Source organism: Pseudopipra pipra, chromosome 24 (assembly GCF_036250125.1).
Source record: "Pseudopipra pipra isolate bDixPip1 chromosome 24, bDixPip1.hap1, whole genome shotgun sequence".
In the NCBI taxonomy this organism is placed as follows: Eukaryota; Metazoa; Chordata; class Aves; order Passeriformes; family Pipridae; genus Pseudopipra; species Pseudopipra pipra.
The window spans coordinates 5,757,635-5,774,098 of NC_087572.1; the positions used below are offsets into that span (position 1 = coordinate 5,757,635).

A 16,464-nucleotide genomic window follows, 5' to 3' on the forward strand; every position below is an offset into this window, starting at 1 on the left:
TTTGAGAAATAGGCAGAGAAAGTGCTGCAGCTGCTTAGCCATTTTAAAGAAATGAAAAATATATTTACGAATCACATATATAAAGATACATGATTACATATAAAATATATATTATATATGAATTATATATTAAAAATTAAAAATAATATGAAAAGTGGGTGAGTGACCTGGCCCTAAAACCCCAGATTGAAGTTCCATCTGCAGAAGAAGTTGATTGCACAGGGAATTACCCAAAGCTCTGAGATGTCCATGAAACCACTTGGGTGGAAAGGGCAAGAGCCAAAACCCAGGGCAAATGGGCCAGATTGGAGTGAAATAAAGTATAAAGTTAATAAATATTCTTTATTTCTACAAAGTAAATAGAGAAGGAATTGATATCTGGATTTGCCTGTTCTTGTACCTCTGCTGAGCCATTTCACACAAACAGAATTAGGTGTTGCTTTTTATTTTCCCTTTTCCTTCATTTGTCCAAGCTGCAGGGTTTTTAGTGAGTTTTCCCATTAGCTTCTCATTCCCAGGATGGTTTTGGAAGTGTGGCCACATGCAGTGGGAGCTGTCATGACTCTGGCTGAGAAGGATAATAATTGCAATATTTGATCCTTGTGAAACTTGGGCCGTTATCTATTCCCAGAGTGTTTCCTCTGGCACGTAGGCTCAGGAAAATACTTTCTGGCCCTGATTTCTATTAGATGGTGGAATAATCTTCCAAAGGAAGTGGCAGGAGGCCAGCTGTTGATCCAATTAAAACAATGGTTAAGGATTAACCCCTTCCTGGCTGCTGATCACATATGTGGTACATTAAGCACAGAAAAGCAAAGTATTTGAGAGATACAAAGGTTAAAACAACCTTAAACTGTGGGTATCCCTTCTACATCATTCTCAGGGAATTAGTAATGTTATTAACCCTGGATACTCAGCTGGTTTGTTGTCGGTGGCAAGAAGTCCTGTAAATGAAGGGAATGCCCCCTCACAGGAGCTGCTGCCTGCAGAGGGGGGTTAATGCAGCTCTCTGCTATATATACATTGGTTTTAAAAAAGGAGCTGTCTTGGTGACAATGGGGCTAAGTCCCAGGCCTGATTAGATGGGGTTTGTCTCTTTTTTTTTTCTCTCTCCCCCCCTGGCTGGGCAGGCTCTGATTACTGGGAGCGATATCTCACCGGGAATGAATGGCATCGAGGGAGCTGCAAAGACAAAGAGCTGGCTTTGTCTGCTGATGAATTAAGATAGCATGTGGGTGGCTGGGTGGCTGCTGAATAGCACAGACTTCCTTCATCCTCCTGTCACTGAGCTTTTCTTGTGTTTGCAGTTTCAAAAAATGGGCTTAATCCCACGAACAATGAATCGAGAGCAAATTAGGGGGCTCAGGGAGAAAATAATGCCACATCAATAATTTAACGGTGACCAAGGCGTTGTCAAAACTCCTGAAGGGGCCTCGAGTTGCTTTAATAAATGTGCAGGGAAAGCTGCTGCTGTTATGATCATCTTAGAGTTTCTTCTGGTTTTGTTCATTGTTATATCCACGAACATTAAAAAAATCCTGGACTTGCCGGTGTGCTCCAGGAAATGACAGAATTTGTGTTGGATCAGTGATTCCCACCAATCCTCTCGTGTCTTGCTGTGCCTCAGTTCTCTCCCTGGGCTTTTCCAGGTGGTCCCTGCCAGATGCCAAGCTTTCCCTGCGTGCAGGGTGGCATTTCTCCACCCCTCTGCCTGGCAGGGTTACACCTCCCGGGGCAGGCAGGGATGGATTCAGGGGGGCTGGGACAGGGATCAGGGAATGTGGCTCTCAATTCCAACGAGATCTGCTCGTTTCCCAGAGGTGCAGAGCATTGCCCACACGGAGCAATCACACCCCGAGGTTCAGCTCTCTGTGCAAACATCCCCCCTCCTGCCCTTCGTGCCTGCTGGGCTGAACCTCCCTTGGTGATGGTGTCCTGTCCACACCCACTTTGCTCTCCACATTTATTGAGATATAAGATCTCAGCTCCTTTTCGAAGCCAAATCTCACCTGCTTTCTCTGTGGTTTTGTACCTTTGCTGTTTGCTGCCCTCACAGCCCCATCCCTGTGTCCTCCAACACCCAGGGCTGGATCCAGGCAGGCCCAGACCCCACGTGCTGGGGTCATGTGGGCATTACAAGTATTTTCCCACATTACTTCTCTGCCCAGGGCTATTATTCCTTACTGTTATTCCAGGAAAGGAACATCATATTCCACGAGGAGACCTGGGAGACGTGATGTCACAGCTTGGCCTGGGAGCAGCCTCAGCCTCGCACACTCGTATTTTCTGTTTTGCTCAAGATTTTCCAGCAGCTGCTTTTATTTGGCCCTGAGTTCTGCACATCAAATCCCAAGGCTGGATTTTCAGCCTGTCACTCCTCCAGCTACTTCCAGAGTCAGGGGTTTGACTGGTCATGCAAGGCTTTGGGCTGTGGTGGTGGTGTCTGACCTTGGGGGAGACTCTGCCTGTGCTTGGGTTGGAGTTGCAGCCCCCCAGTGCAAAGAGAGGCAGAAAATCATATTTAGCCCAGGGGAATTTTTTATCTCCAAGTCCCAACCATGCTGGCAGTTTACCTGCTTTTGAGGGGGGGTTTTTTGGGCCACTTCTAGCCCTGGATATTGCAGCCTGTGAGATAAAAGCCAGAGTGGCTTAGAAATCCCTGAGAAGTTAGTAAATATTGTTAGTAGATTAAATATATTAAATATATATTTATTTACTAATATTGTTGATAAAGTAAATATATTCAATATATATTTACTTACTAACAGATTTAATTAACTACTGGAAATTTAAGAGCTAATTGAGAAGCTCCTCCTCCTTCCCTCCTGAGAAGGGAATGGAATATTTTGAGCATCCTTATCCCCTGGACATGGATCATCCAGAGGTGCCCACAAACACGCCCCTTTCTCCCTCACTCCAAAAAATATAAAATCCAGGTGCACTTTGCCCAGTCAGGGGTGAGGCAGCCTTGGTTCTAACCCTGAGCAGAGGTACTTGGTGGACCAGTTGCTTGTTCTGAAGGTTGTGCTCAAGTTTCCGTGGGGGAGAATGTGGAAAAGTTTAAACCAAGCTTAAAACACACCAAAAGTTTCAATCTAGCTTAAAACACACCAAAACTTGGCATTTCTTCCATGCCTTGTCTGGGTGCTTTGAACCAGAGCTTCCCAGCTCCTGGCCTGGGGGCTGCAGCCCAGTCTCTCATGGTCATACTGGGATTTTCTCTACTCCTGCAGCAGCTCCTGACATTCCTGCCTGAATTTCCTGCCTTTCCAGGGCTGTTTTCTGCAGAATAATTTTCAGTCTGTGTTCTCCTTAGCCATGGAAATAGCTCGTGGCCTTCTTGCTGCAGAACAAGAGAGGATCAAAAGACAGGGAAGAGAAAAGGAAAATGCTCTGCTCTGTTGGGATGTCATCTTCTGACCCGGCCTTTAAATGAAAGGCAGGGAATTTAGCCAAAAATAACAAGCCTGAAACAAGGAAACCAACCTGAATGCTTATTTTACCCTTCCTTCTTGTGGCCTCACGTTTTGTAGCAATATAATTAATGGTTAATGCATTTACAAACCAAGCTGTGGGTCCCTTTTTGCATGGCTTAACCAATCAGACCAGAAAAAACCCCTGAAATAAAAGAACATTGTCGTTCTTTGTGTCCAGGCAGTGCACACAGAGCTGTAGTAGACAGTTGTTATCTCAGAATTTTATTTGATAGAGGAGATGGGGAGTTCTGAAAATGATGCTGGAGCTCAGGAGAGTTCTGTTCATTGAGGGAAATTCAGACCTTGAGTTCTGAGAGTAGATATTAAACCCATCAAAGCCCTGGTTTTCCACCAGGATCCGTGGGACACCAGGAAAATCTCCTCTTGGTGTTGTCAAGGCATCTTTCTGTCCTGAGGGATGGGTAACATGCTTCAGTATCCTTTGTAAAATCCCATGGGATCTCAGCCTGTCCATGGGGTCACAGCTGTACCAAAGGCACGGCACTGGCAGTGCCCTCCTGTGCCCCTGGGCTGCAGGGATGGAGCTGGAATCGAGTTGACAGAGTTCAAAGAAGAGTTTGGACAATACTCTGGGGCACAGGGGGTGACTCCTGGGATGGGCCTGTGCAGGGCTGAGGGTTGGACTGGATGGTCCTTGTGGGTCCCTTCCAGCTCAGCATATTCTGGGATTCTGGGAAGTTAAATGTGAGTTTGGGCCACAGTCATGGCAGGACCATTACTTAGAATCAGAGAAGCACAGAATGTCCAGAGCTGGAAGGGACCCCCAAGGATCATGGAGTCCAACCCTCAGCCCTGCACAGGCCCAGCCCCAAGAGTCACCCCCTGTGCCCCAGAGGATCAGCCAAACCCTCCTGCAGCTCTGGCAGCCTTGGGGCTGTGCCCACTGCCCTGGGGAGCCTGGGCAGTGCCCAACCAGCCTCTGGGGGAAGAACCTTTGCCTGAGATCCAACCTGAGCCTGCCCTGACACAGCTCCAGCCGTTCCCTGGCTGCTGTCCCTGCTCCCCCAGAGCAGAGCTCAGTCCCTGCCCCTCCTCTGCCCCTGCCCAGGAATTGGAACTGCACTGAGGTCTCCCCTCAGTCTCCTCTGCTCCAGCTGAAGACACCAAGTGCCCTCAGTGTCCTCCAACAGCTTCTCCTCTAAACCCTTCACCACCTTCTGCTGAGATAACGAGGATTGTTATATCAAATATTTTTTTATTGAAACTTTCTTAATTTGACTTGTGCAAATTGGGATGTTTTCTGGCATGAAGGATTTCTGCAGGCTCAGTGTTGGGGGGGATGTGCAGGTTCTCCCACTTCTTGTGTTGCATATTTTTACTGTGGAATTACAGAAATTATTCACAGTGTTTTCCCCTGAGAGATTCTCTAGGAAATGGGAAAATGAATAAAATAAGAGGACAAACCTTTTGCTCAACGTACGTAAATCTGAATATGTTATGTTTGCATTTTGCAGAATAAAAGTTTAGTGGGAAAGATGATGGAAAGGTTTAACAGAAAAGTTGTCTCTGGTGTTGGACATGGAGCTGGCCTTTGGATTGAAACCACTCAGTCCAGGTCTCTGCAGCTCCACACACTTCTCTAACTAAAGAAAATGTAAAGCAAAGCTGATTATTTTATATAACTGATGATTTCATATATTTGATAAAAATGATATATTTGATGATTTTTGACTGTGGCTGCCCCTGGATCCCTGGAAGTGTCCAAGGCCAGGTTGGACAGGGCTTGGAGCAACCTGGGCTGGTGGAAGGTGTCCCTGCCCATGGCAGGGGGTGGAATGAGATGAGCTTTAAGTTCCCTTCCAACCCAAAATGTTCTGAAATTCTACAATATCCTTTATATTTAAAAAAAGGAAATGAAAGTAAATCAGACCATGTTTTTGACAACCCTTTCTGGTCTTTCTTAACTGAACCTGGACTTCACTTTATTTTTGACTGTGCTCTGAACTGAGAATCAGTTTTCTCCTCTGGCCTAGTTGAAACCACAAGCTGAAGTAAAAGATTTAGAAACGATCTTTAACAGGACTTTTATTAAGATGCAAGAAGGGAAAAAAAAAACCAGTTAAATTTTCGTCTCTCAGGAGGAACATGCAGTTGGAACAAAAAAATTGCTTTTCCTTGCAAACTTTGCAAATTTGCTCTGCAGTCATCAGCAAAGGGAATTTATTCCTCTTTCCTGGAGCTCTCATTATTTCATCTGTCAGAAGCAGCACCTTGTCTGCTGTCACTTGTGCTGAGCACGGTGTCAGTCCCCGCTGCCAGACACGTTGCCAGGTTGAAATGCTCTTCTGAGCTGCTTCAGAAGCAGGTTCCAGGTATTCCATTATCCCCCCAGTGCAGGACCTGCCGGGGCATCTCCCTCCCCACAGCCCCCCGGGGCCGAGGGCCGCGCGTGCACCGCCGGGAGGGCTGGGGATGAGAAGCATTTCGTGGAAACGCGCTGAATTACTGCTGCTGTGAAGTCTAGGGCTCGTTGCCAAGGAATTTTGGGGTGGTTTGAATCGATTCCCACTGTGCCACAGAGGAGGCTCGGCCCTGCTTACGCAGCTCAGTTCTTGGCCGTGACCAAGCGCCGCAAATGGGTAAAACAGGGGGAGCGGCCGCCGCTTTCATGGGCTGCCAGGGGCATCAGCCCCCGAGCTGGGCAGGGCTGCAGCCTCCTTGGCTTCCTGGCCTGCTAAAGTCATGGCCTGTTCTCTGGGGTGAAACAGAGTTTGAACCTGCGCTGGGGGGGCAGGAGGGACGTTTGTGGGGGCAGGAGCGGGGATGTGCCGGCTGGTCCTGCCCATGAAACGAGCTTTTGGATGATTCTCTGGGGCACAGGGCACAGGGCCTGTGCAGGGCTCAGGGTTGGACTGGATGGTCCTTGTGGGTCCCTTCCAGCTCAGCATATTCTGTGAATATGGAGCGATTAAGCAGCACGTGGAGCTGGAGCACTGCTGGCGAGACAACCGGTGCTGATTCATTAGACTCTAATTACAAGTTATTTTTACCCATCCTCCCCTCTTTACAAAGGGCTGCTTGGAAGGCAGTGTTGAAAGTCCCCCCTCATCCAGGCTTTGATAAAAGTCAGATGGGAGCCTGTCTGCCCTGCTTTGTGTTTGTTTTTTTGGAAGAAATGCAAACCCTCCTTGCAGCTGGAAGGGGCTGTTTCACTGGGAGCAGCTTGTTGAAGTTCTCACCAGGCTTGGGATGGACTGGAGGGCAGGAAGTGAACACTGGCAGTGTTTGCTCAACACGGGTTTCCAAGGGAAAGTCCGAGATTCCCTTCAGATTAGTGGGGGGCTGATCAGTGCAAATTGTGTTTTGGACACAGGATCTCACTGCTCTGGTTTTTCTTTCATGTGGGGTTCCCAGAAGGAGAAAGGAATTAATTTATCAGCTGTCTCTATGTCACTTTTCCTTTATTACTGATAACATGCAGCAGGTATAATTAAGAGAAGGTCTGTGCCCAAAATGACACATTTCTGTCCTCTTTATAGCAGCATTAAGTGTGCACAAGAGGAAGCATTTAAATCCCATATTAGTGCCCTTACTCTCAAGGGCCAGGCTGCTTTTTAAGGGCCACTGTTGTACTTCCCTCTGTGCATAGTTTAATACTCTCTCACTAAGCACTGTCTCGAGTGATAAATTGCCCTCTTAAAAACTCCTGACACACTTGGATAAAGCCTCATGTCTGAGGAGGAAGCAGCACCTTGGTAACCCTGAGATTTCTGTAGGGGTGGGAATGACCTGCTTCCTTTCCTCGACTCAGAGTAGGAGGTGTCACACCCTCCATGGGAGGTGTGTTCTCACATCCTTTTACACTCCCAGTGTCCAAAGGCCAGGATAACGTGGGGATCCTGTGCACATACAGAACAAATCTTGGTGGGGGAGATCACAGAATGCCAGAACAGCTTGGGTTGGAAGGGACTTTAAATCCCATCTCATTCCACCCCCTGGGATGGGCAGGGACACCTCCCACTAGCCCAGGTTGCTCCCAGCCCCATCCAACCTGGCCTTGGACACTTCCAGGGGTGGGGCAGGGATTTGTCCAACACAGTCCCATGGAGCTGTGGCAGAGCATTGCTGATGGGATGATGTTTTTGATAGGAAACACTTGTGGTTGTTGGCTCTTGTCAGGAGCTCTGGATTGCAGGCAGGAGCACAAGGAGCAAATCATGGAGTGACCTTGTTTTCCTCCACAAGGAGCACAGTTCTGTGGAGAACCTGCCTTGCTGAGCTGGCCTGGAGAGAGCTCTGCAGAGAACCTGTGCCTGGTTCCAATCCTCAGGCAGAGCAGAGAGGGTTGTCCTTCTGCACAGCACCTCCTGCTTTCCTGTCTGAAATGTCCCTGGAAGTCAGAACCCCACAAGGGAGCAGGGAAGAGCTGGATGACCTGAGATGTGACCCCTGAACCCTCTGGAATGCCCCAGGTTGGGTGAATGTGAGCACAACGACTTCACATGACTCGAGGAAGCCTCTCAGGCTGGGCAGGTTCTCAGCCCACAGCCCATAATTTATAGGTGATGATTCCTGGGCTCTGCCAAGTTTCCTCCAGTTTTTCTCGAAGACAGGAGGGATGGGGACTGTTTGGGACATCTGTGAACTCCATCAAGAAAGGACTTTTTTCCCCTTCCCTTTCTGATGGACTGGAGTAAAAGGTGGTGGAAGGGCAGTGGAGGGAAGAGCCGGACATGGAGAGCTCAGCTGGGGAATTTTGGCTGAGTTGGCTGAGTGGGAGACAGAGTTTGAGGAGGGATGAGGGAGGACAATCCACAGCTCCCCCACCACAGGCTGTGCAGGACACTCTAGTGGGGACCTGGATCTGCTGGTGGGGCTTGGCAGCTTGGCCAAAGAGGAAAGAACAGCAAATACTGAGAATATGGACTGAGAATATGAATATTATCCTTCTTCCTTGGAGTTAATTTGAGATGGAGAGCAAAGCTCCCAACCCCATTAAGTAGTTCTGCAGAGGAGGCAGGGGGCAGGTTTTATTACCTTCTGGAAGAGCTCACAGCCAGACTTTTGGCAGGAGGTCCCTGAAAATCACCAGGTAAATGCAAACTGCAGGTACTGTGGTAAACCCCTCAGTTCTTTCATTCCCCCAAACTCCAGGAAAGGTCTTGTAGTGCAGAAAAAAGAATCACAAATGAGTTTTCTATCTTCTCGGCAAGTAAAGGAATTCCTACAAGCTTTTGGTGCAGGAAATACTTCTTTTCATGCTCGTTTGATGGAGTCTGTAAATTCTGGTGTCTGAAGGTTACAAAGGGGAAGGAGACCAAGAGCCCTCTCCTGGCACAGACTGAAAGGGCAGCTGGAAAAATAGCACAGGCTGATGGACTCACGGGGCAGGTGGGAGGGAGGCACAAACAGGACTGAATGGCAAACCCCACACTTTATTTACAACACAAATATAAATGTAGTCATATATAGTGGGAGTGTGTTGTGGGTAGGTTTGTGTTGCAGGGGTGCAACATGGAAAGTGGCTTGGAATTGTGGCTTCCCCCCAGGCTGCCCCTGCCCAGCCCAGCCCAGGGGGGCCAGGGCACACTGATTTGGGGGCTTGGTGGGGGACTGGGGTGTCAGAATTTACATAAACAGCTCAGCAAAGTCCATTTTGCACAAGGGTTTTGGAAGGCAGACCAAGAGGAACCTCGAGAGTTCCACTGGACTTTCTTCCCAGAGGGGCAGCAGCTGTGGGGGAAGCACAGGGAGTGTGCTCTCATCTCAGCCCACAGACCCCACAGAGACCTGCAAAGCCCAGCTGCTGAGCTGATTCCCACCCAGAGGCACCAATACTGAGCAGTTACAGGCTACAGTGATGTGGGACTTTGCCCTGCTCCTCTGCACTCCTTTCCCAGCATTTCCCAGGGCCCAGGATGTCCATAGGCTGTGGTTACAAAGCACAGGGACGAGCTCAGGGGCTGTGCTGGCAGCTGGGGCTGGGCTCTGGAACAGTTATTATAGTGCTTTTTATAGAGCTCAGTATCATCTCAGCTTTGTGTCTGGGATCCTGCACCTTCCGTGCCCTGACACCTCTTTTGAATCCCTGGAGGTGTCACTGCTGGCCAGGAAACCCCTGGTTCCTGTGGTGTATCCATGTCTGCTCCCACACTGGGGATGCTGCTGTGGTGCTTTGACCAAGCCCTTTGGATAGTGAGGGTCACTGGAGAATATTCCCATTCTGGTCTGTAGTAGATGCTCTTCTATGTTCTGTGTTATATGATCTCACCTGAGGGTGAAATCATTGTATAACGGCTGTAATTCAGATTTTATCTACACATGTGTCACCCATAAATCCAGGTTTAGCTGTGACCAATGTAGCTGTTCCCTGCTACCTGTGCTGTAACTTTCCTTTGAAAGACAAAATACAGAATCGTGGAGGTTGGAGAAGAGCTCAGAGATCATCAAATCCAACCTTCAGCTGAATCCCACCGTGCCCAATAAACCAGATCATGAAGTGCCACATCTACTCATTCTGTGAACACCTCCAGGGGTGGGGACTCCACCACTGCCCTGGGCAGCCCCTTCCAATGCCTGACCATCCTTTCCAGGGAGAAATTCCTCCTGGTGTCCAACCTGACCCTCCCCTGGCACAGCCTGAAGCCGTTCCCTCTCCTCCTGTCCCTTGTTCCCTGGGAGCAGAGCCCGACCCCCCCCGGCTCCCCCCTCCTGTCAGGGGGTTGCAGAGCCAGAAGGTCCCCCCTGAGCCTCCTTTTCTCCAGGCTGAGCCCCCCCAGCTCCCTCAGCTGCTCCTGCTGCTCCAGCCCCTTCCCAGCTCCCTTCCCTTCCCTGGACAGGCTCCAGCCCCTCATGTGCATGAAGGTGTATGTAAATTAAATCTTCCCCTTTTGAAAACAGCCCACAGGCTTTATCTGTCTCCATTCCTGGAAAACCCTCATCCTGCCGAGCACTCCCAGCCTGTCCGTGCCTGTGCAGAGCTGCAAAATGCCTCTTCCACCAGAGAGGGAAGCACAGCCAGGCACTCACTGCTCCGGGTTTGCAGGAGTGGGGGCAGAGAGTCAGTCCTCCAAACCTCACATTCCTCCCCTCCCATGCGAGAGGAGACTGAGGGGAGACCTCAGTGCAGTTCCAATTCCTGGGCAGGGGCAGAGGAGGGGCAGGGACTGAGCTCTGCTCTGGGGGAGCAGGGACAGCAGCCAGGGAACGGCTGGAGCTGTGTCAGGGCAGGCTCAGGGTGGATCTCAGGCAAAGGTTCTTCCCCCAGAGGCTGGTTGGGCACTGCCCAGGCTCCCCAGGGCAGTGGGCACAGCCCCAAGGCTGCCAGAGCTGCAGGAGGGTTTGGCTGATCCTCTGGGGCACAGGGGGTGACTCTTGGGGCTGGGCCTGTGCAGGGCTCAGGGTTGGACTCCATGATCCTTGGGGATCCCTCCCAGCTCAGCACATCCTGGGGTCTGAGCAGAGCTGATGGCCACAGTTACTTTCCGAAGAAATAAAACCTTCTTCTCGTGTCCTCCTCACTCCCAGCATTTCCAACTCTGCCGGTGCAGATGTGGCTGAGTGGGGTCATTTCCAAGCACAGAGATGCTGGAAAATTCGAGGAGTGTGAAGGAAGATGAATGTGTCACCAAAGTAAACAAACAAACAAGGAGAACAAGGAGGGATCCTCTCCTGATGGCCCCGGGGGGGTTGGGACAGGGCCAGAACCCCAGGGAGCACCTCAGCCTGGGTGTGATGTGCTGCCCTGGCCCTGGCTCTGTGCTGGCACACAGACTGTGCACTCTGAGGGTGAGGTTACAACTTGTCCCACAGTTCTGGTGAAATCCATGCCTGTTCCAGACGTCTGTGTTACATTATTATCCCTCCAGATCCTAAAGACACTGCTCAGCGCTCCTTTGGGGCATCATCTGTGCTGCCAGTTCCCATAACAACTTGTGAATTCATCATTCCAAAGCTGCTTTTTTTTTTTAATTATTATTAAAAAAAGAAAGGAAAAAAAAAAAGAAAGGCAGCCCAAATTCTCTTGTCTTTTGTCAGCTACTGAAGCACTTGGATCCCTGGCAGCCTGCCTCTTCTTTTCTCCTCCTCTTTTGCTTGTTTTTCATGAAAAGAAATCCAGGCATGTACTTAGAGGGGTCATTACAATTATTCATAAAGAAAAAAAAGCGTATTACCTATCCAGCACTAGAGATGCTGGGCCTTGGTAAACATTTCAAATTGAAAGCCCAGTGGATTAAAAGGTTTCTGTGTGTTGGGTGCCGGTGGAGTTGATGTATTAGTCTCTTTAGCATCTCCCTGACAGGTCTATTTAGAGCTTCCCTTTGGTCTGGCCTTCCCCAGGCAATGACACTCATTACTCTGTGCCTGTCACTCAAAAGGAGTTATAATGGAGCTTAAATGGGGCTCCTGACACGGTGCCCTCGTGGCAGTAAAGGGGTGATAAATACCCACAATAACACTCCTTCCTACCTGGAGGTGCCTGGGGGTGGGCAGCGAGGGCCACTTCTCACCCCTGCTCTGGCCTGTTTGGTTCAGAAGAAATGGGTTTTTTCCTGGTGCTGGGAAGCAATTGGAGACCTTACAGGGATGTGGAAAGGCTGAGCTCAACACCCAGGCACAGACTGTGGTGAGCTGAAATGGGTGTGTTGAGAGTGTGGGGTTAAAAACCCAATAACTGACACAGGAAGATGACACCTGACACGGGGCAGGACAGACAGGGAGGGGGTTTTAGTGGAAGTGTGTAAAACACTCCAGCACCCTCGGGGGGAAAGCCTCTTTTCAAAGTGAACATTTTATAAATGAATGTTTTATAAGTGAAAACTTTATCACTGAACATAGGAAAATATGTGAACATTTTATAAGTGAAAATTTCATATGTGAACATTTGATATTTGAACATTTCACATGTGAACATTTACACACCACACTGACCATTAACATGCAATAAAATTACCTGACTGGTTAGAGGTGAATCCATCTGCTGTTTTCAGCCCCTGGAACTCTTTGCCTGCAGAAAGGTTTCCTTGCCCAGGTGTTACCAAGTTACTTTAATTCACCCTCTTGTTCTGCCTTGGTACTAAAGGATGGTCTCATCTGGGTGTGCAACACTTCATGACACCACTTCTCTCCTTCTTTCATAGCAGAACAGGCTGGTTTGGGGCAGAAGGGACCTCAAAGCTCATCCCATCCCACCCCCTGCCACGGGCAGGGACACCTGCCACTGGACCAGATTGCTCCAATCTGGTCCTGAACACTTCCAGGGATGGGACTTTTTACTTTTTCCATACAAATGCAGTGAAAACTGGTGTAAATTTAGACATACAGATGCTTAGCAACATCAGCTGTGACTTGGAATCTATGGATAGAGAAACTCTGCAAATGTTGACACCCAAATAATTGAAGTTATGTCATGCTGGAGTCGTGTCACAGCATCTGTGATACGGGGGGCAAAATCTGTGCTCTGGACAGTTAATGACTGTGGTTGATAATTAGTAGCTATAATATATTTAAGGCAGTGCTCAGGCTGTGCAGTAAAAGGGTTAAAAAGCCTGAATTTGTCCCAGGACCATTCTCCAGCCCTCTGTCAGCCCTGGACATTCCACTCTGCTGAGCAGCCCCTGGGTTTGGTGCTCTTAAGGACAATGAACTGTTGCTTGGGAGGAGAAATATTCCCATTTGAATTAGATTATCTGGCAATTTAAGTGCAATTGCATGAAAACAATATTAAAAGAACATTAAGATATCCCAGATAATAGGTCAGCCCTGTCTGATATCACATAGCACTAAGCCTGCATTTCTTGGCTTGCTCCACCTTGTTCATCCAGTAGCAGAACAAGGCAGAATTCCTATAAAATTTGCCCAAAAGGAAAAGGAAAGTACCTTTTCATGGATGTGAAGCCCAGTTCTTGCTGGTAATGGAACAAATTAAGCTTGTGGAGCTGTAATTTTGGCATTTCTCAACTTTGCAAATAAACATTGTTTAATTAAACTCGTCTCTCACTTGTGATGGTTTTTAGAAAAAGCAAACACAGGCAGTGCTGTGTTGGCTGCAGGACCAGGAACCTTCCCATTTATCCTTGTGGAGTTCCCTGTCCTGCTGCTGCTGCTGGGCAAGGAACTGGTTGTACCAGTGAGTCGTCCCCTCATGACAAGAAGGACATTGAGGGGCTGGAGCGTGTCCAGGGAAGGATCTGGAGCAGCAGGAGCAGCTGAGGGAGCTGGGGGGGCTCAGCCTGGGGAAAAGGAGGCTCAGGGGGGACCTTCTGGCTCTGCAACCCCCTGACAGGAGGGGGGAGCCGGGGGGGGGGTCGGGCTCTGCTCCCAGGGAACAAGGGACAGGAGGAGAGGGAACGGCCTCAGGCTGTGCCAGGGGAGGTTCAGGTGGGACACCAGGAGGAATTTCTCCCTGGAAAGGGTGGTCAGGTATTGGCAGGGGCTGCCCAGGGCAGTGGTGGAGTCCCCACCCCTGGAAGTGTTCAAAAAACGTGTGAATAAGGCACCTGAAGACAAGGGTCAGTGGTGATCTCACTGGGTGGTTCTGGGTTGGCAGCTGGACTTGGTGATCTCGGAGGGCTTTTCCAACCTCAGTGATTCTGTGATTCTTTGATTCTGGGAACAGCTCATGGGGACACAGAACTCAAGTTTGCTAATTAGCCCAACCAGCTCGTTAGCAGGCAGCAGAGCCCTGGGAAAAGCCAGGAGTCCCCGTGGGGGATGGTCCAGAAGCAGGAGGGAGCACAAACCAGCCTGGCTCCTGAAAGGAGCAGGATGTGTCAGGCTGGGTGAGATTTGCCAGATTTAATCAGAGTCCTCGAGTCTGTTCCCAGCTGTGCCAGAATCTTATGCAACTTCCCCACTATCTTATTTGTGTGAGTGCTGAATTATATTTGCCTGGCTCTTGAGATCAGTGGGAGCCATTGCTCAATGCTGGAAAGCAGGGCCCTCTCCGGGCTGCTGGGAGAGCCCCGAGCAGAGCACACGAGTGGGTGCTCCTGAAGCTCAGAGCTCTGTCCTTAGGGGGCTGTTGTGGTTTTGGCAAGCAGGGCCCAGTTCTGTGCCTCCCCACGAGCAGGGGCTGCAGGAGGGCCCTCAGTGTCCCAAATTCAGATGTAGGACACACGGAGGGAGTGGAGCCCGGAGCCCCACGTGAGTGCAGGTGATGATTTTCAGGTGTGTGTAACTTGGCACAAGGCAGTGACTTTTCATAGGGGCCATAAAGATCTCCTTCCCCAGTCCAGGGCTTCTGCCATGACAAATTTCCAGTTGGAAGGGGGAGCTGAGAGGGTTCTTTAGAGAAATGGTGGGACAGCACAACTATTTTTACTCGGGATAAGGCATTTTGTTTTTCACTTGCTTCTTGACTCTGCTGCTAAAATTATTATTCCAGTCGGGCTGAGTTGATCCTTACTAATTTAAGTGTCTAAAATAGAGTTATAAACGAGCTGTGTTTCCATGAGTAACATTCCCATTCATCCCTGCAAGGTTTTACTTCATGGCAGTGAAATCATTACCAATAAGCAACCAGTGTGCTTTGAAAACACTGAAATCATTTAGGGATGATAATTAAGTGCAAGGCGTTGCTCTCAGGGCTAGAAAAGATTAGTTCATCAAGCTGAAAGTTGGGCATTTATTTACATTTTGCAAGGGAAGGGGCTGTTAAGGAAAAGCCCAGCAAGATCAGCCTTCAGAGAGTCTCCCCCCTCTCATCTGTTTGATTTATGCCACCAGCTCCCAGCGAGCAGCTCCGAGGGTTCCACCTCTGTAAACCTGCCAGAGCCGACTGTGACATTTCCCTGAGTCTTTTTTCCCACTTAAATGGGAAAACTGGGCTTTAACCCCAGTTTTACTCCCTTCACTCTAAATTAGTCTCAAGTGTTTCCCCCTGAGAAATCGCAATTGGAAGTTTTCAAAGGTTACCCAAAGTATCAAGTTATTGGATTATATTCTGCGAGGGGATCTGGGGGCAGAAGTGTGATCGATATCTGTGTCCTCTGGAGCTTTATGGACAAATCCTCCCAGGGAATAATTTAGGCTCTGATTTTGCAAAGCCTTTGGCTTGGCTCAGCGATAGCTGGAAGTGCTCAGCATCCCCCGGATCGCGGGGCTGGATGTGAACTTGGCTCTTTCACTGTTTTATTTTCAAGGCTGCAGCAAAATACTTAATAAAACTGGGCTTTGGCCAGCATTTGTGACTTGGGAAGGGGCTATTCCCGGTGTGAGCCAGACATCCCAGACATTATGGTGTCCACATGCTTTGTTTTTCCTGAAGAATCACATCTCCCTCGTTCCTCTCCCGTTACCAACTGGCTCAGATCAGACAGAGCCTCTTCACGGCTCCCAGAGGTTGACTTTGGGGGTTGTCGTTGCTTTGGGATGTTGTTGGCAGCAGGTTACTGGAGTTCCCGCCAAGAAACATGTTTAGGCATTTGGATTAGTCTTGTAAATTTTAATTAATCACTTTGCTGCTGTATAAGGCAGTGCTGTAACACACACTCAGTGCTCCAGCACTCCCAGCAACGCTGCACTGCAGGTTAGAAAACAGACCTGAGGGGTAACAAATGTCTGCATTCACGGCAGCTTCGGCTGCAAAGAGTCTCTCTGAGTGCTCCCTGGGCCCGGAGGGGTCGTGGCTGGGGGGGCACAGCAGTGGTGCTGCCGGTGCCCTGCCCAGCTCAGGGGGTGGGGATGGGGCTGGGGATGGGTGTGCTGCTCCCTTCCTGCAGACACCTCTCCAGACGGTCCTCCAGCAATGTTCTCATCTCCTGGCACTCGCCAATAAGCTAAAATTACCACTCAGCTGCCTGCAAGAGCTCTGCCTCCTAAGGAGGAGTGTGGAGTGGGGGGTTCTGGTTTCTAGTCCAGGGTCCAGCCTTCTCAGGGGCTGCCCAGTGCGGTGAGTTTGGGGTTTATTTGGCAGAAAGGTAAATATTGGCCTTTAAAGCAGCAAGTAATGAGTGAATATGAGAGCTGATGTTGTTTTGCTTCTCTGGTCAGTGCTGCAAGTTGCTCCCTGCAAGCTGAGAGGTGA

General features: G+C 49.4%; 1 protein-coding gene and 1 long non-coding RNA gene across 8 annotated transcripts in view; one reads left to right on the forward strand and one right to left on the reverse strand.

The window, feature by feature from the left end:
• The window catches only part of HIVEP3 (HIVEP zinc finger 3), a 300,052-nt gene that overhangs the window by 120,047 nt on the left and 163,541 nt on the right, over nucleotides 1-16,464 (forward strand). The window lies entirely within an intron of this gene.
• LOC135402324 (uncharacterized) lies at nucleotides 324-2,263 on the reverse strand. The gene is made up of 2 exons (XR_010425087.1): nucleotides 2,010-2,263; nucleotides 324-729 (listed from the first exon to the last, which is right to left on the reverse strand). It is a non-coding gene; the product is annotated as an uncharacterized LOC135402324 (long non-coding RNA).